This window comes from Alligator mississippiensis, chromosome 3 (assembly GCF_030867095.1).
Source record: "Alligator mississippiensis isolate rAllMis1 chromosome 3, rAllMis1, whole genome shotgun sequence".
Taxonomy (NCBI): Eukaryota; Metazoa; Chordata; order Crocodylia; family Alligatoridae; genus Alligator; species Alligator mississippiensis.
In genome coordinates this window covers 302,830,149-302,856,227 of record NC_081826.1, presented here as the reverse complement: position 1 = coordinate 302,856,227, position 26,079 = coordinate 302,830,149, and the positions used below count along the sequence as shown (strand labels likewise).

Genomic DNA, 26,079 nt, shown 5'->3' with positions numbered 1-26,079 from the left:
GGCTACCGATCTGTAGGTCCCCTACCATGTCATCCCCCATTGCCAATACCAGGTCCAGTAAGGCATTCCCCCTAGTGGGACCGTGTACCTCCTGTGTCAGGTGGAGGTCCTGTACACAGGATAGGAACCTGCGTGAACGGTGGGACTTTGCTGTCTACATCTCCCAGCAGATGTCTGGGTAGTTTAGTCCCCCATGACTACTGCCTCCTTAGCTTTTATGGTCTCTGAGAGTTGCCTCAGGAGCCCCGAATCTAGTTCTTCCCCTTGGTGTGGGGGTCTGTAGCAGACCCCTACCACCAAATCCCTTTCTCCTTGCCCCCCATGTAACCTAACCCACAATCCTTCTACTTCCTTATCCTTCGATTCTGTCTTGATGAGGGTTGATGTATATTGCTCATTGACATAGAGCGCAACCCCTCCCCCTTTCTTCCCCACCCTGTCCTTTCTGTACAGCCTATAACTCTCAATGTGTACCGTCCAGTTGTGGGATGAATCCCACCAGGTTTCTGTTAGCCCTACTAAGTTGTAGGTGTTTTCTGCAAGCAGGAGCGCTAGTTCATCCTGCTTGCTCCCCATGCTCCTATCATTAGTACATAGGCACTTGAGCCCTGCGACTGGCACCTTTGCTGCCCCCCAGCTCTGATTCCCAAAGGGCCCCTTATTGCTTACCTGCTTATTGTTTACCTGTGCTGTACTGCTGGCTGCCCCATGGATTGCAGGTTCCCGATGTTCTCCTTCTTCAGGCTGGGCTGTCCTTGTGGGTGCCACATGGTTTGGTGGTCCACGGCTTCCCCCACCCTCATCTTCCCCTCCCCCCAATGAGCCTAGTTTAAAGCCCACCGGAGGACATCCGCCAACCTAGAAGAGAACACTCGCTTACCTTTGTGGGACAGGTGAAGCCCATCCCAACTGAGCATGTCCCTCGTCGTGATGTGCAGGTCATTGTCAAGGAAGCCAAAGCCTGCCTCGAGACACCACTGCCGAAGCTGCCAGTTGATCTCTCTAATGCAGTTCTCATGTTGTCTTCCATGTCCGCTCACTGGTAGGATAGAAGAGAATACCACCTGTGCACCGATCTCCCTCAGCACACCGCCCAGAGCACATGGACAAGGACCATGGGGTAGTAATCGGTGGGCTGAATCATGTCCTGGTTTATTCCCATCACATCCCGAATCTTTGCTCCGGGCAGGCAGTATACCTCTCGTGTTGAGGGGTCCTGGCGACAAATGGGCCCTTCCGTACCTCTCAGGATGGAGTCACCTATGACGATCACTCAACGCCTCCTCCTCTGGGTCTGCTTGGTTCTCTTGACCTGTTTGGAGTGTGGAGAATGTGGTGTTGCTTCCTGGCCAGAGGCTTCCTCCTCTCCTTCCATCTCTGCAGGGTCGCCAGGGCCTCATACCTGTTCTCCAGTCGGACTGGAGGAACTGGTACCGGTTTACTGCAAGCAGCTCTAGTCCTGGATGTGACTGTCTGCCACTCTGCTGTGGAGGGCACTCCCTGGGGTGCTTCTTCCTTAGATGCAGGAGTCAAGGTAGATGTCATCTATTTGGATTTTAAGAAGCCCTTCAATATGGTATTTCATCCTATTCTCATAAACAAACCAAGTGGCAGTGACGTAGATGATTACACGGTCAGGAGGGTGGCATATTGGCTTAAGGGTTGCACTCAGAGACTGGTGCTGGACAGGTTGGTATTGACCTGGAAAGATGTGGCAGTGGGGTCCTTCAAGGCTTGGTCCTTGGACCTGTGCTATTCAATGTCTTCATCAGCAACTTGAATGAGGGTGTGGAGAGCACTCTGTCCAAATTTGTGGATGACATGAAATTATGGGGTAAAGTTAACACACTAGTGGGAAGGGACTGTAAAGTAGGCAGAAAAGAATAGGATGCAGTTTCATAGTTTCATAGTAGCTCGGGTCAGGAGGGACCTGAACAGATCATCTAGCCTGACCCCCTGCCACAGGCAGGAATGAATGCTGGGCTCACAAGACCCCAGACAGGTGATCATCTAACCTCCTCTTGAATTTGCCCAAGGTAGGGGTGAGGACCACTTCCTGGGAAGTTGGTTCAAGATTTTGGCCACCCTAACTGTAAAATATTGCCTTCTGATCTCTAACCTAAACCTATTCTCCAACAGCTTATGACCACTGTTCCTTGTCACCCCAGGTGGTGCTGGGGAGAAAAGGGCTCTGCCTATTTGCTGTTGATCCCCCCCCGATGAACTTGTAGGCAGCCACCAGGTTCCCCCTCAGCCTCCTCTGGCTGAGGCCGAACAGATTTAGGTCGCTCAGTCTCTCTTTGTAGGGTCTGTCCTGCTGCCCTCTCACTAGAGTTCAACAAAGACAAGTGCAAAGTGCTGCATCTAGGGAGAAGGAATCACCGATACACCTATAGGCTAGGGGATGATTTTCTCACCAGCACTGCAGCAGAAAGGGATCTTGAAGTCATAGTTGGCTCCAATATTAATATGAGCTGTCAATATGACAAAGTAATCAGTAAAGCTAAACACACTCTATCATGCTATCTGTCGACCTGATCCCATGATGTGAGGTCTCCTGTCTGCCCGGAGCTTGGATTTGGGATGTGACAGAAGTGATCCTGAACCTTATCCAGCCCACCGATTCTTACCCCATGGTCCTAATCCATGTGGGCACTAACGATGCAGCTGGGGACAGTCCAAATCACCTCATGAAGGACTACAAGGCTCTAGGGGCTAAGCTGAAAGAGACAGGGAAACAGGTGGTCTTCTCATCTGTCCTCCCAGTGAGCAGACATGGACGACGCCATGAGACCTGCATCAGGGAGGTCAACTTGCTGCTTTGGAAGTGGCGTTATGAGATGGCCTTCGGCTTTTTGGATCATGACCCATACTTCCAAACAAGAGACATGCTCAGGTGGGATGGGCTTCAGCACTCCCCCAAGGGTAAGCATGTGTTCTCTTTCAGGTTGGCTGAGCTCCAGTGGGCTTTAAACTAGGTTCATTGGGGGAAGCGGAGGACAACGATGAAGGGATCCATGGAATACTGAACTATGAGATACCCACAGTATCAGCCCAGGTAAGTATCAAAGAACCTATTAGACAGGAGTATAGGGGCAGCCACCAGGGGAATTAAAAGTATATATACAAATGCCAGGAGCATGGGAAACAAGCAAGAGGATCTAGAATTCTTGCTTGCGAGCAATAACTTTGACTTAGTGGGTGTAACGGAAACCTGGTGGGACTCTACTCATGACTGGGTGGTAGGAATAGAGGGCTATAGGTTGTACAAGAGAGATAAAGAAGGGAAAAAAGGAGGGGGTGTTGCTCTCTATGTCAAAGAACAGTACTCATCTTCCCTAATCAAATTGGAATCAGAGGATGGACAAGCAGAGACTGTGGGTTAGGATCCAAGGGAGTTGTGGGGAAAGCGACCTGGTGGTGGGGGTCTACTAAGGCTGCCACACCAGGAGGATGAGCTACATGGGGAAATTTCCAGGCAGCTCGAAGAGACTGTGCGGTCTAGAGATATGGTAGTCATGGGGGATCTTAACTACCCAGACATATGCTGGGAGGAACAGTCAGCCAGATCTAACCACTCATGCAGGTTCTTAACCTGCATTCAGGACCTCCACCTAACACAGGAGATAAGGAGTCCCATCAGGGGTAATGCCTTGCTCAACTTGGGATTGGCCACAGGGAATGACCTGGTGGGGGTCCTGCAGATTCAAGGCAACTTAGGGGATAGCGATCATCAAATGATAAAATTCACTATCTAGAGAAGGGTGGACACTACCTAGCAGGGCACAGGTGCTAAACTTCAAAAGGCTGACTTTAATAGGCTCAGGGGATTGGTTTGCAGGGTACTAGGAACCAAGAGCCTAGATGCTTTTGGGTCCCAGGAGGGGTGGTCATTTCTCAAGGATAACATTATTTGGGCTCAGAGTGAGAAAATCCCATGGCAGAGGAAAGGGGGGAAAGGGGCCAGGAAGCCCCTTTGGCTAACCAGGGTTATCCAGGATACCTTAAGGGCAAAAAAATAGCATACAGGAAGTGGAAGCAGGGGTTGCTAGCAAGGAGGAGTACACTTCCTTGGCCTGCACCTGAAGGGAGTCAGTCAGGAAGGCCAAGGCAGCTCTAGAACTCAGGCTAGCGGCACAGATTAAGGACAATAAAGAGTCCTTCTTTAGGTATGTTGGGAGTAAAAAGAGGTTACAGGATAGCATAGGACTCCTACAGGACAGGCAGGGGGGGCTTAGTGATGGATAGCAGGGACAAGACAGAGTTCTTCAATGAGTTTTTTGCTTCTGTCTTCTTAAATGGGAACCTGGACAAACCCTCAGTATGTATCACAGACATTAGCAAGGGGAACATCAGCTGACTGACAGTCAGTGCCAACACAGTAAAGGGACACTTGGAGGGACTGGACGTGTTCAAATCACTGGGACTGGAGGGACTCCACCCATTGGGTAATGAAGGAATTAGTGGGGGTCATAGCTGAAACACTAGCAAGGATATATGAGCACTCATGGTGCTTGGGTCAGGTCCTGGAGGATTGGAAGAGGGCCAATGTCATCCCAATCTTTAAGAAGAGGAGGCAGGAGGATCTGGGGAACTATAGACTGGTCAGCCTTACCTATATACCAGGGAAAATCCTAGAAAAAATTATTAAGGAACATGTCTGTGGGAGCCCGCTGGCTAACGTGATGTAGAGGGGCAACCAACATGGGTTTATAGCAGGCAGGTCCTGCCTGACTGACCTACTTTCTTTTTATGAAAAGGCCACCAAATGTTTAGATGCAGGAGTTGAGGTGGATGTTATCTATCTGGACTTCAAGAAGGCTTTGACACGGTATCCCACACTATCCTTATTAATAAACTGAGGAGATTTGCCATGGATGATTATACGGTAGAATGGATAGGAAACTGGCTCAGGGGTCACACTCAGAGGGTGGCGGTGGATGGGTCAGTGTCAACCTGGAAAGACGTGTGCAGTGGGCTCCCTCAGGGCTCAGTTCTGGGGCCGGTGCTATTCAACATCTTCATCAGTGCTCTGGACGAGGGGGTGGGAAACACCCTGTCCAAATTCATGGATGACACAAAAATATGGGGTGAAGCTAACACCCTGGAGAGGAACAAGATCCAGGCTGACCTAGACAGTCTGGGGAAGTGGGTGGAGAGCAATAGGATGCAATTCAATAAGGACGAGTGCAAAGTGCTGCTTCTAGGGAAAAAGAGCTGCCTTCATACCTACAGGCTGGGTGTGACCTTCTCAGCATCACTGAATCAGAAAGAGATCTTGGAGTCACTGTTGACGCCAGGACGAACATGAGTTGTCAATGTGATGAAGTAGTCGGCAGAGCCAATCACACCTTGTCGTGAATCTGTAGGTGCTTCACAAACATGTCCAAGGAGGTGATTCTCCCCCTCTATGCGGCACTGGTCAGGCTGCAGCTGGAGTACTGTGTCCAGTTCTGGACACAGCAGTTCAAGCGGGATGCGGACAACCTGGAGAGGGTCCAAAGAAGAGCCACTCATCTGATTGGAGGCCTGAGGGAACACCTTATGAAGCAAAGCTAAGGGACCTTAACCTCTTCAGCCTTTCCAAGAGAAGGCTGAGAGGAGACCTTGTGGTGGCGTACAAATTCATAAGGGGGGAGCAACATGAGGTAGGCGATGCTCTGTTCACCAGAGAACCCCCTGGAACAACAAGGAACAATGGCCACAAGCTACTAAAGAGAAGGTTTAGGCTGGACATTAGAAAAAAAGTTCTTCATGGTCAAGGTTGCCAGGATCTGGGAGGGGCTTCCAAGTGAGGTGGTGCTTGCCCCACCCTTGGGGGTCTTCAAGAGGAGACTGGACAGGCACCTGGCTGGGATCACATAATCCCAGGTTGGGTGACCCTTTCCTTGCCTGCCAGGGCAGGGGTTTGGAATAGATGGCCAATGAGATCCCTTCCAACCCTGGAATCTATGAATCTATGCATTAGCAGGTGCATCACAAACAGGTCCAGAGAGGTGATACTTCCCCTCTATGTGGCACTGGTCAGGCTGCAGTAGGAGTACTGCATCCAGTCCCTTCCTGCTCCTTCCCAAGGCCCTGCAGCAGTCAGTTTTGCCACACTTCAAGAGGGATGTGGACAACCTTGAGAGGGTCCAGAGGAGACCACTTATATGGTTAGGAGCCTGCGGGTAGGGCCCTACGAGGAGAGACTGAGGGACCTGTATCTCTTCAGCCTCCACAAGAGAAGGCTGAGAGGGGATCTTGTAGCTGTTTTCAAATTTTTTTTTGGGGGGGGGGGAGGGTGGTGAGCAGCAAGGAATAGGAGATGCTCTGTTTACCAGGGCACCCCTTGGAATAACCAGGAACAATGGCCACGAACTGAGAGACAGCAGATTTAGGTTGGACATCAGGAAAAACTTCTTTATGGTAAGGGTTGCCAGAAAATGGAATGGGCTTCCAAGTGAGGTGGTGCTTTCCCCTACCTTGGGGGTCTTTAAGAGGAGACTGGACAAGCATCTGGCTGGGGTCATCTGACCCCAGTGCTCTTTCCTTCCCAGGGAAGGGGGGCAGACTCAATGATCTATTGAGGTCCCTTCTGACCCAAACAACTATGAAACTATGAAACTATTAAACTTCCTCCTTATGGCAGGGGACTGGACTCGATGATCTTGCAAGGTCCCTTCCAGCCATTAATGTCTATGAAGTCTATGAAATCTATGAAGACACTCTGATACTGCCCTACGGCTGAGACGGCCAATGAGCTGATTGGTAGCCCCAGCCTTTGACCATGTACTGCACCTGGGCATCCCAGCTTTCCCTGCCTCCAGAGACGTACCCCCTGAAGCTCCAGGCCGGGTCTGTGGATTTGGAGAAATTGGGGTCACCCTGCCAGAGACACCCCCCCAGAACAATCCCTGGGAACCCTGGAGATTGACAGGGGTGCACTTGGAAACAGGGAACAGGTCACCGGTTGTCTCACAAGATCCACGGGCAGGACAACAGATGATGCTCATCTCACCCAATAAAACAGCTCAGCTGTATCCCAGCACAGCTTCTCTATTTTGTTCTCTAATGTCTTTTTCTGGACTGAGCCCAGCAGAGTCTTATTAGGGAGCAGGGCTAGAGTAGCTCGCCGTGCACTACCAGTCAGAGGGTGCAAGGGACTCAACCCAGCTGCCCCAGGGAAATCTGCCAAGGTGCATCAAAGACCATCGACTACCCCCTGTGGCTATGTCCATACACCAAGGGGTTGTGGAAATAGGTAAATAGGCTCTGTGGAGGCATGACAGGGGTCAGGCTGATGATGAGGGATATGGCGCTGTATGGATACCTGACTAAGCATCAGGGGTCCCTGACAACCCACTTTGACCAGTTCGTGTTCTGCGTCAGGAGTGCCCTGTGGAAGTTTTCATAGATTTATAGATTGTAAGGCTGGAAGGGACCTTGAAAGATCATTGTGTCCAGCCCCCTGCACCAAGCAGGAAAGAGAACTGGGGGTCAGATGATGCCAGTAAGGTGACTGTCTAGTCTCCTGAAGATTTCCAGGGTAGGTGATTGCACCACCTCTGGAGGAAGCTTATTCCACAGTCTGGACAACCTGACTGTGAAGTTTTTGCTAATGTTGATCCTGAATCGGTCTTCCAGGAGTTTGTGGCCATTACTCCTGGTTTTCCCCTTGGGTGCCCTGGTGAACAGTTTCTCACTGAGCCCTTGACATACTCCCCTAGTGTAGAGATAAGCTGCTACCAGGTCTCCCCTCAGCCGTCTTTTCTTCAGGCTGAAGAGTCACAGATCTCTCAGTCTTTCCTCGTATGGCTTGCCGTGCAAGACTCTGATCACATGGGTGGCTCTTCATTGGACTCTCTCAAGCTTGTCCAAGTCCTTGTTAAAGTGGGGTGCCCAGAATTGGATGCAGTTCTCCAGCTGTGGTCTCACCAGTGCTGTGTAGAGTGGAAGAATCACTTCAGTTTTGCTGGAGATGCATTGATCGATGCATGCCAGAGTATTATTTGCCCTGCTAGCTACAGCATCGCACTGCCAGGTCATATTTATACTGTGGTCTATTGTTACCGCCAGGTCCCTTTCATTCATGGTGCTGGTCAGTTTGGTGCCACCAAGCCTGTAGGTGTGTTGGGGGTTGCTCGTCCCAAGTTGGAGCACTTTACATTTCTCAACATTGAACTTCATCAGATTTGGATCTGCCCAACTTACTAGCCTGTCTAGGTCCACCTGTATCTGTAGCCTATCTTCAAGCATGACCACACTTCCCCATAACTTGGTGTCATCTGTGAACTTGGAAAGCAAGATCTTCACCCCCACATCCAAATTGTTAATAAAGATTTTGAAAAGTACCGGACCGAGCACTGATCCCTATGGGACAACATTGCTCACTTCTCACCAGGATGACATATCCATTCAGTACAACTCTCTGGGTCCTATCATGCAGCCAGTTTCCTACCCACCTTACTTTCACAGAGTTAAGCCCACAATCCTCTAATTTTCTCATGAGGACATCGTGGGATACTAAATCAAAGGCCTTTTTGAAGTCTAGGTATACAATGTCAACCTGCTTTCTCGTGTCCTGGTGGTGAATTACTTGGTCATAGAATGAGATGAGGTTGGTAAGGCAAGACCTGCCTGTGGTGAAGCCATGCTGGCTGTCATTCAGAATCTTACCTTCTGCAAGCTTATCACAAATAGACTCCTTAATGAACTTTTCCAGGATTTTCCCTAGGATGGAAGTTAGGCTGATTGGCCTACAGTTACCTGGGTCCTCTTTCCTATCCTTCTTGTGGATGGGCACAACATTAGCTCTCTTCCAGTCCTCAGGGACTTCTACAGAGCACCATGAGTTGTGGAGGAGTTTTGCCAGGGGTTCCACAATAACTTCGGCCAACTCCTTTAGGACTCTCAGATGAAAATCATCTGGTTCCACTGACTTGTATATGTATATATTTTTTAATTTGTCATACACCAATGCTAAAGCAATAGTAGGAAGGTGATTATATACTATGGTGATTATATACCATGCTCATCCTGTACTGTACCTGGCATTGTTTCCCCCTTGGTCCAGTTAAAGAATGAGGTGAAATAGTCATTCAGGAGTTCAGCTTTCTCCTAAGTGCTGGAAACCAACTCTCCTGAGTTGTTGAGCAATGGCCCCACACTCCCATTTGTTTTCCTCCTGTTCTCTATGTAGCTAAAGAAGGACTTCTTGTTGTCCTTGATTTCCGTTACTAATCTAAGTTCAGTCATGGCTTTAGCCTTTCTTACCTGTTCCCTGCAAATGTGGGCCATTGTGGAATAGTCCTCTTTGTGGCCTGCCTTGAGCTTCCATTGTCTATAAAACTCTTCTTTCTTAAGAGGACTGTGATTTCCCTGTTTAGCCAAGAGGGCTTCCCAGCCCTTCTATTATCTTTTCTCTGCATGGGAATGGACTTCTTTTGTGCTTCAAGAATCATGCCTGTCTCAGGGGAGAATGGGGGAAAGCAGCCCAAACTATAAATGGGAACCCCCAGGGATGAGAATCCCATGAAAAAAAAGAAAGTAAACACAAAAATAACACAAAGAAAACACTTACCTGCAACAGGACCTGTGGTGCAGCTGGAACAAGGGAAGAAACCCATACGGGTCATCAGCCGTGCCTTCTTACAGCTAAAGCCGGATGGTGATGTCATAGACAATCACCAGCCGGCAGAAATAAAATGAACCACCGGTGAAGGTGGAGGGGGAGAGAGAGCAGAAGTGGAGAAGGAACCAACACTGGGTGCTTCCCGGGATTCTCTCTGGGAGAGAGAGCCGGCAAGAGCTCCCTGTGCTGGTGGGGGACAGCTCACCAGTAGGAGCTAGGAGCCAGAAGAGGCTCCTGACACCCTTGCAGGTGGAATCGTTGGGGGCACTTGGGAGGCAGAAGAGACTCTCCCTCTGAGAGGCACCAGGTGGGAGCAGTGAGAGGGGCTGGAAAGAGAAGTAACAAGAGTCGGGGTGCTAACCCTGGAAGTAAGAAGTGGCCAGGCTTCCACAGAGGTGCCGTGAGGCACTTGAAGAGAGACATCCCTAATGAGAGGGAAGAGAAGCGGGGTCACAACCCACAGAGGGCCAAGTAAAGGGGGAGACGACTCAGGCAAGAGGCCACGGGCTACCCCGGCCACATATAGGGTTTAGCCTCTTGCAGGTTCTTAGGGAGCAAGGTGCCCTGTACCCTGGTGGAGAGACCAGGAAGGGGACCACATGGGTCCCTCTCAACATAGTAGTGTTTTGTTTGTTTGTGTGTTCCTTGTGTTTCCCCCTATTGGAGGGGTTGAGGAGTAGGACCAGGCGACACTGGCTAGATAGCTTCAGCAGAGCTCTTTTGCGTTCCACCTTTGTTTGGGGGTGCAGGTCAAGTGTTGTGCCCTGGAGGGGGTTGGTCACTAGACATGAGTTAGAGATTGCAGGCAACTCTAGGCTAACTAAGCGTGACACTCTCAGGGAGCTAGTACTCCGGATGAGAGAGAGCTACCAAGGCTGCCATTGCCAAGAGTACAACGCTATCGGGAATACGGCCAGGAAGACTCAGTGTTCCGCCGAGGGTTGGCATGAGGCCAAGGTGTAGGGGAGGTGGAGCCCCACAGATGACCGCCAGATGGACTTCACGCCACAGAGGGACCCCGAGTGGTCAGCCCCGCCACTGGTATAACACTCAAAGTCGTGGCAGGAGAGATTGGGGGAGGCAGCTCTGGGAGTAAACACCTACTCAACAGCCTACAGGAGACCATAGGGCGAATACCACCGGCCACTTGGGCCAAGGCCACACGTGATCGGATGTTTGAGGCCAGGCGGACACAGTGTCCTTAAGGAACAACCCCTCTTTGTGCACACCTTTTGTCTTCGGTCACTGTGCAGGCAAAAGGTGAACCTTCTGATGTACAGACACATGGAACTCGAGAAAAAGACTGTTAAAATGTTTCTGTGTGAACTCCAGTCCTACTATCAGAAATTAGTGGGAAAGGGTGGAGAAGGAAATACACACACACACACACACGCGCGCACACATGCACACACACACACATTAATTATACATAAACAGCCTCTGCCTTGCTCACAAATCCAGGGGGCATGTGCCCCCCGCCAGAAGCTCCCCCTGCATGCACATAGTGGTTAGAGCCCTGTCCCACCCCGCACCTCTGAACAAGCTACCCAGGCTTCAAGCATCCCACAACTTGCTCCAGGGCCTCATTCAGTCCAGCTCCTGAACCTGCCTGTGCCCCACTCCCTCCCTTACCTCAGCAGCCTTGATCTGTCTCGCCATGCCACTTCCCCATGACAGACTGGCTTCAAGCTCTGGTTGTGTATCTGTATCTGTGCACACCAATCCCCCCCCTGCTGCAGCTGCCCATGCCCAGGCTGCCCTGTGACCCTACCCACTGCCACCGCTGCCCCGTGTTTGGGGGGTTTAGCCTTGTTAGCCCCAGCCTTCCACTGCCTATGGTGGGGGAGACAGGGGACCTGAGGAGACCTGGGCTGAGAAGGGCAGAGGAAGGCTCCTGAGAGAATGGAGAATATGGTAGCAGGTGGACAGGAGGAAGTGGGCATGGGAACATACCTAGAGCTTCATAAGGACAAGTTGTTAGTTAGAGAAAGCAGGTGGAGTGGCCTTGAGGCCTCCAGGATAAGACCTTGTTCAGATGAGACATGCTACATCTCTCTCCAAGAGGTAATAGTCTGTTCTCTTATAGGTTGGCTGATCTCCTACACAGGGCTTTAAACTAGGTTTGTTGGGGGATGGGGCCATTAACAACAGGGAGAAGCCAGGAATGATGAACCTCAAGCCAGGTGATGGAACACTCCCGGTGAGTACCAAGGGCCCTGCTAAGCAGCAGAATGGGGAAGCAGCAAGGGCACCAACTGGGGGGCTTAGATGCCTCTATACTAATGTAGCAGGCTTGCCTTTTGGAGCTTGGGTTGAGTTCCAGGCTTGAAATATTGCTGTTTTGGTTGGTGGAGCCCATCCACCAATCAGGAGGTAGCAAGAGCAGTTAAGTCACTCCCCTTTCCTTTGGGGAGGGGGAGAGGAGTTCCCTCCCACCCCAGACCTGATTGAATACTGCAACACTCAGGTCCAGAAGACTTCAAGGGTGTAGTTCTGGAGTGTATAAAAGGAGCTGTGTGCCCAGCATGAGAGAACACATCCAGGGCGGAGAAGAGAGGGGCTTAGAAGAGCTGAGGAGAGCTGATCAGCAGGGCAAAGCAGTATCCCAGAAAAGCCCCTGAAGCCTTCCATCAGTGGGGACTGGCAGATGGCTCCAGCAGCTAGGCTCTCGTTGTGCAGCACGAAGCATGGTGTCTAGACCCTGGGAGCTGCATGAGGTGGCTCAGGTCTGCAACCTCTGGCATCCAGTCAGAGATACAATGCACAGGCTGGTGCATGGTGTAGGACCTTTGGAGCATTTGGGTGGCTCAGGTCCTCAACCCCTGGAACAAGGCTGTGAGCTCGGTCCAGGAGGCACTGTATGGAGGGTCCGGGAGTGGACCAAGCCTGATGCTGCATGAGGCAGCCCAGGCCTCCAACCCATAGCAAAAGGTTGAGTTCAGGGAGCCTATGGTGCTTGGGCTACACTAATGGTAGGAGCATGGGGAACAAGCAGAAGGAACTTGCACTTCTGCTTGCAAATAAAGAATTCAACCTGGTTGGGCTAACAGAAACTTGGTGGGAACCTATCCATGACTGGGCAGTGTACATTAAGGGCTACAGGCTGTACAGACAGGACAGAGTGGAGAAAAAGGAAGTGGGGGAGGGTTGTTGCTCTCTATGTTAAGGAGCACTATACATCTTCCATAGTTAATTTGGGCCAGAAAGAAGGGCAAGTTGAGGTACTATGGGTCAGGTTTTCATAGACATAGACATTAGGGCTGGAAGGGACCTGAGAAGATCATTGAGTCCAGCCCCCTGCCCCAGGGGCAGGAAGTCAGCTGGGGTCATAGGATCCCAGCAAGATAAGCATCCAATTTTCTCTTGAAGGCATTCAATGTAGGTGCTTGAACCACCTCCGATGGCAGGCTATTCCAGACCTTGGGGGCTGGGACAGTAAAGAAATTCTTCCTTATGTCCAGCCTGAAATGGTCTTGCAGTAGTTTATAACCGTTCAACCTTGTTATCCCTTGGGGCGCTCTGGTGAACAAATATTCCCCCAGGTACTGGTGAGCACCCCTGATAAACTTATAGGTGGCCACCAGATCACCTCTGAGCCTGAGCTTTTCCAGGCTGAAGAGTCTCAGCCCCTCGATGTAAGGTCTGTTTTCCTGACCTCTGATCATGCGCGTGGCTCTCCTCTGCACTCTCTCAAGCTTCTCCACATCCTTTTTGAATTGTGGAGCCAAGAACTGGACGCAGTACTCCAGCTGCGGCCTCACTAAGACTGAGTACAAGGGAGAATGACGTCCTGGGATTTGCTTGAGAAGCATCTATGGAAGCAAGCCAGCATTTTGCTCACATTACTAGCCACAGCATCACATTGAAGGCTCATGTTAATCTTGTGGTCAATCATGACTCCCAAGTCCCTTTCATCTATAGTGCTAGCCAGCGTAGCACTGCTGAGCCTATAAGGATGCTGCAGATTTTTCCTCCCAAGGTGGAGAACCTTGCATTTTTCAGTGTTAAACACCATCAGGTTCTTATCCACCCATTTCCTGAGCCTGTCAAGGTCAGCCTGGATCACCCTCCTGTCCTCAGGTGTGGACACTTTACCCCAGAGTTTGGAATCATTAGCAAACTTGGCCAAGCCGCTTCTGACTCCAATGTCCACATCATTAATAAAGATGTTGAACAATACAGGTCCAAGGACAGAGCCTTGGGGGACCCCACTGGTTACAGGGCACCATGATGATAGACTTCCATCAACCACCACCCTCTGGGTTTGATCACGGAGCCAATTCCCCAGCCAGTGGATCATGGTGGACCCAAGGCTTCAGTTGGCCAGTTTTGCCAAGAGGTGATCTTGGGATACCAGATGAAAGGCTTTTTTAAAGTCAAGATATAAGACATCAATCTCTTCTCCCTTGTCCAGGTGATAGGTCACCTGGTCATAAAAGGAAATGAGATTGGTCAAGCAAGACCTACCCACAACAAACCCATGCTGGCTATCCGTCAGGATGTTGCCATCGGCCAGTTCATTAAGAATGGCTTCTTTCATAATCTTTTCTAAGACCTTCCTCAGGATAGAGGTCAGGCTGATGGGCCTGTAATTTGCCGGAGCCACTTTCCTCCCTTTCTTGAAGATAGGCACCACATTGGCCTTCTTCCAATATTTGGGCACTTCACCAGAGCGCCAGGAGTTCTCAAAGATCCATGCCAGGGGCTGACCTATGATGCCTGCCAACTCCTTGAGTACCCTGGGGTGTAGATTGTCAGGGCTGGGTGACTTTAAGGTATCCAGCCTCTCAAGGTGTTCCTTCATGAGGTCAGCATTGATGGAGGGCAGGGGATCTCCCTCACTCAGGCCTCCCTGTCCCGTGATGGGAAGAGGCATCCCATGGGACTGGTGAAAGACCAATGCAAAGTACCATTTAATAGGTTGGCTTTTTCCTGGGCATCAGTCGTCAGTTGTCCCATCTGGTTTAGCAGGGGTCCAATGTTGCCCTTGCTTGTCCTCTGGCTACCCAAATATCTCAAAAAGGGTTTTTTATTATCCTTGATCCTAGTAGCCAGTTGGAGTTCTGTCTCAGCCTTGGCTTTCCTGTTTCGATCCCTGAAGGTCCAGACCAGTGTGGAATATTCCTCCTTGGAGGTGAATCCCATCCTCCATCCTTTGTAGGTCTTTCTTTTTAGATGCAGGAGGTCTGCTAGCTTCGTGCTGAGACAAGTGGGATGCTGTGCCCTTTTGCTGCCTTTCCTCTGAGACGGAATAGCCTTACCTTGTGTATCTAGGATTGCTTCTTTGAGGAGCAACCATTCTCCCTGAACTCCCCTCCCCTTGGGGTCATTGTCCCTTAGGGCCTCACTGACAAGCCTCCTAAGCTTATCAAAATCAGATTTCCTGAAGTCAAGGACACAGTTGAGGTTACAGGGGGGTTGGGATGATAGGGACTTGGTAGTGGGGCTCTACTACAGACCCTCACACCAAGGGAATGAGTTCAACCTGGAAGTCTCAAGACAGCTCTCAGAGGCAGAGCGCACAAAAGACCTGGTCATCATGGGCAATGTTCCCTCTGAGGAGTAGCATTCCATGAGTGCACTGCTTCAGTCCATGAGCGCACCGCTTCGGTGCGGTGTGGGACACTTATTGAAGGTAAGCTCCTCGCTCCTCACCCAGGGCAGGCAGCGGGGGATGGGGCCTGGGAACTGGGGGGGCTTCAGGGTGGGGGTCTTGGGGCTGGGGGGCTGGGGGCCTGAGGGCCTGGGGGCTAGGGGCTGGGGGTCTGGGGCTAGAGGCCTGGGGGAACTGGTGGCTGGGGCCTAGCATGGGCTGCACCACCTCCGAGACACTGCTCCACTCCCCCGCTTCACCTTGGGGAGCGAGGAGGCACGTGGCATCAGGGCCAGGGAGTAGAGCACTTCCCCAGAGCTGGCAGAGCCCATGGAGTAGTTCCCCAGAACTGGCAGAGCCTCACTCGGGGCAGGCAGCAGCTCCTGCCTGAGGTGAGGCAAGGCAGGGTTGGAGGCTGGGGCTGAGGGCTGGCGCAGGATCCGCTGGCTCCAAGGAACTGCTTCGTGGGCTCTGCCATCTCCGTGGAAGTGCTCCACTCCCCAGCCTCCTCACTCCCCAAGGCAAAGTGGGGGAGTACAGCAGTTTCCTGGAGCTAGCGGAGCCCATGCCAGGCTCCCACCCCTGCCTCTGCCTTGCCTTGGGGAGGAGCTTACCTTCTTTAAATGTCCCATGCTGCAGCCCAGCTCCTATCCCAGTGGGAGCGCAGCCTAAAAATGTTTGTACAGGACCAGCCTTTTACTTGTGCATGGCCATGCATGCATGCACCTTAGAGGGAACCTTGATCATGGGTGACTTTAACTGCCCAGACATCTGCTGGGAGAAACAGGCAGCCAGGGTCTGCCCATTAATGAAGGTTTCTAACCTCCTTACAGGACCTTCACCTATCATAGGAGGTACGCATTCCTACTAGGGAAAATGCCTTACTAGATTTAGTACTGGCCACAGGGGACGACTTCGTGGGGGATCTGCAGGTGCAAGGTAACCTAGGGGATAGTGACCACCTATTGATTGGGTTCACTATTTGAAGAAAGGTGGGGAAGATAACTATCAGGGCAGAAGTGCTAGACTTCAGGAAGGCCAACTTCAACAAGCTCAGGAGATTAGTTAGGGAGGGACTGACTGGTAAAAGCCTTGGAGAGATGGGAGTCCAGGAAGGGTGGGCATTTTTCAAGGGACTACTCCTGTAGGCTCAGAAAAGGACCATCCCAGTACATATAAAATGGGGAAAAAAAGCAAAGAAACCCTCTTGGTGGAGCAGGGAAATCCAGGAGATCCTGGAGGGAAAAAAAGAGGCCTACAGACTGTGGAAGCAGGGAGCTGCCACCAAGGAGGAGTATACCTGCTTGGCTTGAGCTTGCAGGAAAGCAGTGAGGACAGCCAAAGTGGAAATGGAGCTTAGGCTGGCAGCATAGTTTCATAGTTTCATAGTAGCTCGGGTCAGGAGGGACCTGAACAGATCATCTAGCCTGACTCCCTGCCACAGGCAGGAATGAATGCTGGGTTCACAAGACCCCAGACAGGTGATCATCCAACCTCCTCTTGAATTTGCCCATGGTAGGGGTGAGGACCATTTCCTGGGAAGTTGGTTCCAGATTTTGGCCACCCTAACTGTAAAATATTGCTTTCTGATCTCTAACCTAAACCTATTCTCCTGATATCAGCTTATGACCACTGTTCCTCGTCACCCCAGGTGGTGCTGGGGAGAAAAGGGCTCTGCCTATTTGTTGTTGATCTTCCTGATGAGCTTGTAGGCAGCCACCAGGACCCCACTCAGCCTCCTCTTGCTGAGGCTGAACAGGTTCAGGTCCATCAGTCTCTCCACATAGTGCCTTCCTTGCTGCCCTCTAATCATGCGGGTGGCCCTCCTCTGAACCCTCTCCAGGCTGGCCACATCCCTCTTGAAGCGCAGCACCCAGTACTGGACACAGTACTCCAACTGTGGCCTGACCAAACTCGTATAGAGGGGGAGGATCACCTCTCTGGACTGGCTTGAGATGCACCTTTGGATGCATGACAAGGTCTGGCTGGCCTTGCTGGCTGTGGTCTGGTATTGGCGGCTCATGTTCATCTTGGAGTCAATAATCAATAGTCAGGAATCAATACGCTTGCATGTAAGTCAGCAGCAGCCTGGAAAAGTCGAATAAGAATCAAATTTATCACAGCCACTAAGAGGTGACTAGGCCGAGTATGAAGGACTATGTTCTGGGAAAATGCTTCACAGCAGGGGCTGGGCACCAAGAAGGAGGAGCTAGAACTGCTCAAGGGACCCCAGAAACGTGGTGGGATGGAAGTCCTGGCTGGATCACAGGTGCTGGAGGGGACAAGCTGCTAAGGAAAAGGAAGTGAGAAAAAAGGTTGTGGCTGGCATTGCACATCAGTGATGTGGTGAATGCAATGAATGTCTAGCTGGGAGGAGGCATTGAGTGGGCTCCACAGGGTCTGGCCTGGCTCTGGTATTGTTCAACATCTTCCTTATCAATTTGGAGGATGGAGTTGAGGGCACATATAGCATAATTTACAGTGGACACGAAGCCAGATGCCAGTGCAGACAGTCCAGAGGGCAGAGCTGGGATACAGAGTGACCCACACAGGCTGGAGAAATGGTCCAAAAACCAAACAGATGACATTGCACAAGAACAAGTGCCAAGTCCTGCACCAGGGACAGAATAATGTCAAAGAGCAATACACATCTTCTGCCAGCAAAATGGGGTCAGAGGAGGGGCAAGCTGAAGTGCTGTGGGTCAAGACACAAGGGGGCCGTGGGGAGAGGGATTTAACGGTGGGGGTCTACTACGGACCCCCCAACCAAGGGGAGGAGCTGGACCGGGAATTTTCGGGCCAGCTTGCAAAGGCACTTAAGGCAAGGGATGTAGTTGTCATGGGTGATCTAAATTACCCGGACATCTGCTGGGAGGAGCAGTCAGCCAGGTCGGACCGATCCAGGAGGTTCCTGGCCGAGATACAGGACCTCCACTTAACCCAGGAGGTGCAGTCCCACCAGAGGAAATGCCCTGTTGGACCTGGTGCTGGCCACAGGCGATGATCTGGTAAGGGGGCTTCAGGTCCTTGACCACCTGGGTGATAGCGATCATCGCTTGCTGGAATTCACCATCCAGCGCAGCATGTCAAGGGCCTGCAGCAAGGCGGTAGCCCTAGACTTCAAGAGGGCCAACTTCAACGAGTTGAGGAGATTGGTGGGAGAGGCACTGGGGAACTCAGTGCCCAAGATGAGGGGTTGTTCCTTAAGGAGACAATACTCAGGGCCCAAGAGGTGACGATCCCAACAAGAAGCAAGGGGGGCAAGAGTGCCCAAAAGCCTCCCTGGCTCACCAAGGATGTCCGGAAATGCCTGGTTGCCAGAAAGGCGGCATATATCTGGTGGAAGGGGGGAGCTATCTCCAAAGAAGAGTATACCTCCACTGCTTGGGCCTGTAGGGGGGTTGTTAGGAAAGCTAAGGCAGACATAGAGCTAGGACTAGCATCCAAGATCAAAGATAATAAAAAGTCCTTTTTTCAAATATATAGGGAGGATGAAGAAGGAACCGGGAAATGTGGGGCCCCTGCAAGATATGCTGGGCAAGCTGGTGGTTGCGCCAGAGAAGAAGGCAGACCTCTCTAAGAAATTCTTCAGCCCCGTTTTCTTGTGCAGGGACCGGGACTCCCCCACCATGTTTCAAGATGGACTCAAGGGGAACGCCTCCAGACCTAAGGTTGAGGAGGACTGGGTTAGAGTGCTTCTGGAGGGGCTGGATGTGTTCATATCAACAGGTCCAGATGCTCTCCACCCCAGAGTGTTGAGGAAGCTAGCAGGGGTTATTGTGTTGGCTACAAATGTCCAACTCGGGATCCTTAAAATTCCAGTTTATTAGGCGGATTGAAACACTGTAATCACAAACCTTGGGGCTGGTCCACACACACACATGCACACATGCACACACATACACACACACACAGTAGCAGGCTACAGAGTCAGGTATACCTATCCTACAAGTGCTGGAGTCTGTCGTTGAGGCTTCTTTCAGCGTGGTGTTATCTTCCAGAAGGGGGTCGCCGGTTGGTCCTTCTGGCTGGCCAGGTCTGGTCGAGTTGGAGATCAAGAGGGTGCCACTGAGGGTCACTTTTCACTGCCTTTTATCTGTCCTTGGCAGACTTTGGTGACTCCCCAGTTTTCTGGTTTGCCCAATCCAGGGGTCATTGACCCTCGTGGGACTTCCCCCCCCACCTCGGTGGCTACTGGACGGCATCTGACAGCCCCAGGGGTCGTCCGCATGTACGTGCTGGTTTGGGAATCCATTGATGAATTTAGAATAGGGCTCTGGGAGTGGTCGATCTGGAGATATTCAGCCCAAAAGTTGGTCTCTGGTGTTGATTAAGTCAGTCCAGGGCTTCTAGCCCTTGATCAGTGAGGTATAGAGATTTCCTGGTTGTTACGCTGTCTTCTATTGAGTTCAGCTTCCAGGTGATAATTGCTGCCTGCTTCCATGTTACACATTCAATCACTGATTCACTCATTCTTTCAGAGGCCAGCCTGATACAGGGAAGGGCAGTTTGATTCCTGCCTTTGTTAACAATGTTACAATGTATAACTTACTAAAACACATTTAGTTGAAAGCTGAAAGGTGAGGAGTATAAAATATAAGCTACAAATGCCATGGCACACAAATAGATAAAAATACCAAACTACAAGGGGAGATACAAAATGCACACATACAAATTTTAAAATACAATTCCTTATCTTAAAGTGAAAGAGAGAGGAAGGAAGAAAAGGTAGAAAAAGAGAAACATATCCAAAGAGGGGAGAGCAAATGCAGGCAAGAGGAAACGGGGGCTTTCTGCTACAATTGCAGGGCCCTTGGCATGGCTTTACAAGCGCTCGTGGTGCTTGGGCCAGGTGCCAGATGATTGGAAGATAGCCAATGTGGTCCCCATCTTTAAAAAAGGGAGGAGAGAGGACCCGGGCAACTATAGGCCCGTCAGTCTTACCTCAATCCTGGGGAAACTCTTTGAGAAGATCATGAAGGAGCACATCTGTGATGGGCCGGCATCGGGGATGATTTCATAGATCTCATAGATTTCATAGACATTAGGGCTGGAAGGGACCTCGGAAGATCATCGAGTCCAGCCCCCTGCCCAAAGGGCAGGAAGTCAGCTGGGGTCATAGGATCCCAGCAAGATAAGCATCCAGTTTCATCTTGAAGGTGTTCAGTGAAGGCGCTTGAATAACCTCCGGTGGCAGGCTGTTCCAGACCTTGGGGGCTCGGACAGTAAAGAAATTCTTCCTTATGTCCAGCCTGAAACGATCTTGTAGTAGTTTGTGACCATTTGACCTCGTCATCCCTTGGGGCGCTCTGGTGAACAGATGTTCCCCCAGATACTGGTGGTCACCCCTGATAAACTTGTAGGTGGCCATCAGATCACCCCTGAGCCTGCGCTTTTCCAGGCTAAAGAGCCCCAGGGCTCTCAGCCTGTCATCGTAGGGTCTGCTTCCCTGACCTCTGATCATGCGCGTGGCTCTTCTCTGGACTCTCTCAAGCTTCTCCACATCCTTTTTGAATTGTGGAGCCCAAAACTGGACGCAGTACTCCAGCTGCAGTCTCACTAAGGCCGAGTACAGGGGGAGAATCATGTCCCGGGATTTGCTTGAGAAGCATCTATGGATGCAAGCCAGCGTTTTGGTCGCTTTATTAGCTGCAGCATTGCACTGCAGGCTCATGTTCATCTTGTGGTCAATGATGACCCCCAAGTCTCTTTCTTCCATAGTGCTAACCAACATAGCACTGCCGAGCCTATAAGGATGCTGCGGGTTTTTTTTCCCAAGGTGGAGAACCTTGCATTTATCAGCGTTGAACACCGTCAGATTCTCATCCGCCCCTTGTTGAGCCTGTCCAGGTCCAGGTCTACTACTTGGGCAGTAGTAACCATCAGCACCCTTATAAGATGGGAAACTCCCTTCTTGAGAGCACGGAGGCAAAAAGGGATCTTGGAGTCATCATTGATGCCAAGAAGAACATGGGCCGACAATGCGAGGTCACGGTCGGCAGGGCTAACCGGACCCTATTGTGCATCCACAGATGCATCTCGAGTAGGGCCAAGGAGGTGATCCTCCCCCTCTACGCAACACTGGTCAGGCCGCAGCTGTAGTACTGTGTCCAGCTCTGGGCACCCCCTTCAAGAGGGATGTGGACAACATTGAGAGGGTCCAGAGGAGGCCACCCGCATGATCCGGGGACAGCAGGGCAGACCCTACAATGAGAGGCTACGGGACCTGAACCTGTTCAGCCTTCACAAGAGAAGGCTGAGGGAGAACCTAGTGACTGTCTATAAACTCACTAGGGGGGACCAGGAGGGTTTGGGGGAGACCTTGTTTCCTAGCGCCCCCCAGGATAAGAAGGAATAACGGCCACAAGTTGTTGGAGAGTAGGTTTAGATTAGACATCCGTAGGAACTACTTCACAGTCAGAGCAGCTAGGATCTGGAACCAACTTCCAAGGGAAGTGGTGCTGGCTCCTACCCAGGGGGTCTTTAAGAAGTGGCTCGATGCCTACCCAGCTGGGGTCACTTGAGCCCAGTTTCCCTCCTGGCCAGACAGGGGGTCGGACTTGAGATCTACAAGGTCCCTTCCGACCCGACTTCTGTGATTCTATGATTCTATGATAATGACATGCACACATACAGCCTGGGGAACAATGGACCAGACTGCTGTGCTGCAGGGAAGGACCTGAGGGTCACAGCGCACCATTAGCTGAATATGACCCAAAAGTGTGCTTATCTTGCAAATTAATGCCAACAACAGCTGGGGTGGTAGGAACAGGAGTGTCACTTGCAGATCAAGGGAGGTGATTCTTCTGCTCTGCTCGGCAATCATGAGGCCTCACCTGGAGTGCTGTGTGTAGCTTTGGGCCCTGCAGTCAAGGGTCCATGGAGAACAGACAACTGGGTTGACCAGGAAAGACAGACAGAGACAGAGAAAGGCCTTGCAGAGGTTGAGAGGTCTGAGAGGAAGTAAAGCTAGGATGGCCAGAGGCTTTGCTGACTTGTGCCTTTCCAAGAAAAGAAATCAAGCAGAACAAAGCTTTTCAGGTGCACAACCGACCAGGGAACAAGGAGAGAAACAGAGGGACCACCATCCCCCTCTTGATGTTTGGAGAATGTGGGTGACTCTTAACTACTTGAAGATCAGGGAAGAGAAGAGCTGGGTAGTGAAAGAGCAACATGAACTGAAAGGGAAATGAGCACAAACTGTTCAGGAACAAATTGAACCCAGAGACTGGAAGGTTTCTAGTCATTAGACGAGTGACACTGTGGAATGGGTGTCTGAACGCAGCAGGTCTGGGCAAGTCACTGAAGAGTATTGCACAGTTATGGAAGGGGCAATGGGAGAGACAGAGCTGATCTGGGAGCAGAGCTGACCTGAGCAGGGTTCATGGCCCGGGGCAAATCAGCCCATGCAGGGCCCCACCCTCACCCCTGCCTCCACCCTGATCCCATGCACCCTGCATGTGAAGAAGCAGCCGCTGCCATTGGCAGTGGCACCCACTGTATCAGGGGAGGGGGTTAGGAAGTGGCTGGATGCAAAGCCAGTGGTGGCGATGCAGTCACCGTGGCCACTCTTCCCAGCTCCATGGGGCCCCCCCAAAGTGCGGGGCCCAGGGCGTGCCCCCCTAGGGATGGCTTTGTCCGGGATCAATTATCAGATTGTGGCAGAGGTTGGACTAGGTGCCGTCCTCACAGCAGGGTTGGAAGGGAAAGCACTGTCTGGGGTGCGTCTGGCCATCCCAGGCTTCAGGGCTCCTGTGTGTGCCTGCAGGGGCTAGGAAGGAATTTCTCCCAGGAAGGCTTCAGCTGGCTTGTTCCCCACCCTGCATTCACTGCTCTGGACACTGGCCATGGCTGCAGGAGGAGCTGGTCTGGGTGCCCCTGTCTTGCCCAGATCACAAAACTAGTGACTCCAACCTCATGGGTCAGCCTGTGGTTTTGGGATGCTGCAGCCAACATGGCTGAGCTCGTTTGTCTGGGACATCCCATGTGGCACCTTCAGTTCCAGGGGGAGAAGCCCAGCCCCAGCACCCGGCCCTCCACTTGTACTTTTGCTGGAAAGGGGGGTCCTGGCAGCATGCCAAGTAGGGTGGGCACCCCCAGGCCAGGGTGAGTGAGAATGACACAGCAGTGGGAGCAGAGACATCCCAGTCAGCAGTGTGTCACCTCCCTGGAGTTGCTGCTGAGACTGGAGCACTTGGCTCTGGGGCTTTGCCTGGGCAGGGGCCGGCTGCGAGGTTTGACATGGGCTCCTGTCATTGTGCCCACTGCCCCATGCACCCTCCCACCACCACCCCCAGGCTGGTGCCTGTTACCTTGAGGGCATTGGGCTGCGCAAACCAGGTGGTGTCCCCCAAATACATGGACAGCCAGAGGTCAATGATCTGTCCAGCAATGTGGCTCAGGGGCAGGTAGCTGAGGAAGACCTCTTGATCCTGAAACCTCAAAACCTCCTTAAACATTCTGACCTCCAAAGTCACCTGCAGTGATCAGAGCATCGCTCAGCACCAGCCCAACACCAGGCCCAGACCACAGCCCCTGCCTCATCCACAAGGGCTGAAATGCTGTGTGGCCAACGTGCCACATGGTGTGGCCAGAACCCAGGCTGGCTGGGGCACTGCATCCAAGCAGTGCATGGGCTTGCTTTCAGGGCACAACCAGCTCCCATCCCACCCCAGTCCCTCTGGCACCCAGAGGTGTGCCCCAGCCCCACAGGGGCAGCACATGTGGGGGGAGGGTTTGGTGTTTGGGAGGGGTTTAGGGGACACCCCCCCCACACACACACAGAGGAAAAGTCACACAGCCACTGGGGACTAGGTCCAGTAGAGGTTCTGGGGGCACTGGTGCCACCACTGACCACCATCACTCTGTTCCCACCCCCTTAAAGCCTCCCTGCAGGGCATCCCTGCCATGCTGGGTCTGGGCTGCCAGAGCCACTCATGTTGTCATGACTGAGCATGATGCCTTTGGGTGTGCCCATGGTGCCCAAGGTGTAGATCAGGGTGCAGCAATGATTTGCACACTTGTAGTGGATGACCCAGTCCAGCTGTGAGTCTGGCACAGTCATGCCGAGCTCCATTAACTCCTCCCACTCTCAGGGAATGGGTCAGCCAAAATCAGGCGGTGATGTGGAGAAGTGTGGCAGGAACCACCTGATCTCTCTGGTGCCACAGGAACAGTGCTGGGGGGGTGCCCTTGCCCAGGTGTGGGACCCTCTCTTAGCCAGGCAGCTGGGGGAGCACAAATGTGCGCGGCAGTCAAGCTGCCCCTCTGGTTGTGAATGGGGCAGGTCTCAGACTGCTGCCTGTCTGTGCAAACCTCCTGGCCTGCCCCAGCCCTGTGCCCTGTCCAGCCCCTACTCTCAGGCTACCCCACTTCCTGCCTGTCCAGGAGGCACAAACACTGCTGCTGGGAATGTCCCTGAGCAGACCAGAGACCACCAGGCTCTGGGTAGGAGGAGAATGGTGTAGCAGACAAAACTGACTTTTGTTTAAGCTTTTAGTACAACTTTAGGTCTTCTCAGAACTAAGCAATTTAATTGTCCAGAGTGCCTTATAAGACATTGGGAAAAGTGAGTGCTGTGATTGGTATGGCGGGCTAACCAGGTACAGTAGTTTCCCTAGAAGGAAAGGAAACCAAAAATGGAATAGAATTGGAGTACCTTGTCTAAAAAGATGAGGCAAGAAACCTGAGGATTGGACAATTTGAGGTGAGAAAGTTACAAAAGTAGTGGACAAACAAAGAGACAGTGTGTGTTTGTGTTTGAACAACGAGGAATCCAGAAACTAACATCCCACACACACAGCAGGGGATCTGAGGCCAACAGAGGATCTGAGGCCAGAACACGTGTGTGTTAGCATGTTGTGACCCTGGGAGGACAGATGCAGCTGCTGGATCCCTGCTCGAACAGTGGGGAGCCAGAAACAAAAACCCCTGCACCCAGTGAAGGACCCAAGGCCTGGTACCCTCAAAGGTCACCGTTGTAACATCTGAAAGAACCACTTGCCAGGTAATATTCTGGGATGGAAACTTGTAGTAAAGGATAGGAATTGTCGGGGCCAAGGGGCTGTGGCCAGCAGCCTGGGCACGTGGGCCAGGGAAAAGGTCGGCACGGCAAACTAGAATTAGGCACTGACGCGTAGAGGTTGATTAAAGATTGTTTTACTTACACCGTAGGTGGTCACGGTGCAGGCAGGAAAACTTTCTTGAGTTGCAGTTACAAAAAAACCCCACACACGTGGAGTTTGCTAGGCTCCACCGAAGACACACGAGCGGAGTTTGCTAGGCTCCGCTAAACAAACACAAACAGAGCTCTGGATACCACTCATGGAGTTTGCTAGGCTCCGTGGACCGACCAAAATGAGAGTCTGAAAGGTGACTTTCCACAAGCGTGCAGGGTAGGGTACGCTGAGGGATCGTGCGGCAACGGGGAGAGGCTAGAGGTTGATCAGGCCCCTGTATCCTCCTTTAAGGCACACGCGGAATTTGTTAAGCTCCACAGCATGCTTAGAGTTCTTCACGAGATGGATGTGAAGTCCTCCTTCTCCAATTTGGGCAGACAATGCTCAAGCCTCTTATACAGCTAGCAAGCCAATCACTAGCCGCCACGTGGGAATAATTTAGAAACAGCCAATAGTGGGAAACAAATTTACATACGGGTGGTGGGAGCCCCTTTGCACGGGGGTTTTCTCTTTGCAACTGAGAATTGCACCGTGCAAAGAAAGCTCCATGTGGCGGGAATAATTCTGCAGTGCCGAAGCACACACAAAATCATACCCTTGGGTCATGACAGGAATAACTATAAAACTTCACTTGATACCTAATTGAAAGAGGGGCCATGTCAGTCCTTTGGGGTCTCTGGTAAAAGAATCCTACA

General features: G+C 51.8%; 1 pseudogene; it reads right to left on the bottom strand.

Moving 5' to 3' along the window:
* Positions 1-26,079, bottom strand: part of LOC102562950 (long-chain-fatty-acid--CoA ligase ACSBG2-like) — a 45,827-nt pseudogene that overhangs the window by 7,659 nt on the left and 12,089 nt on the right.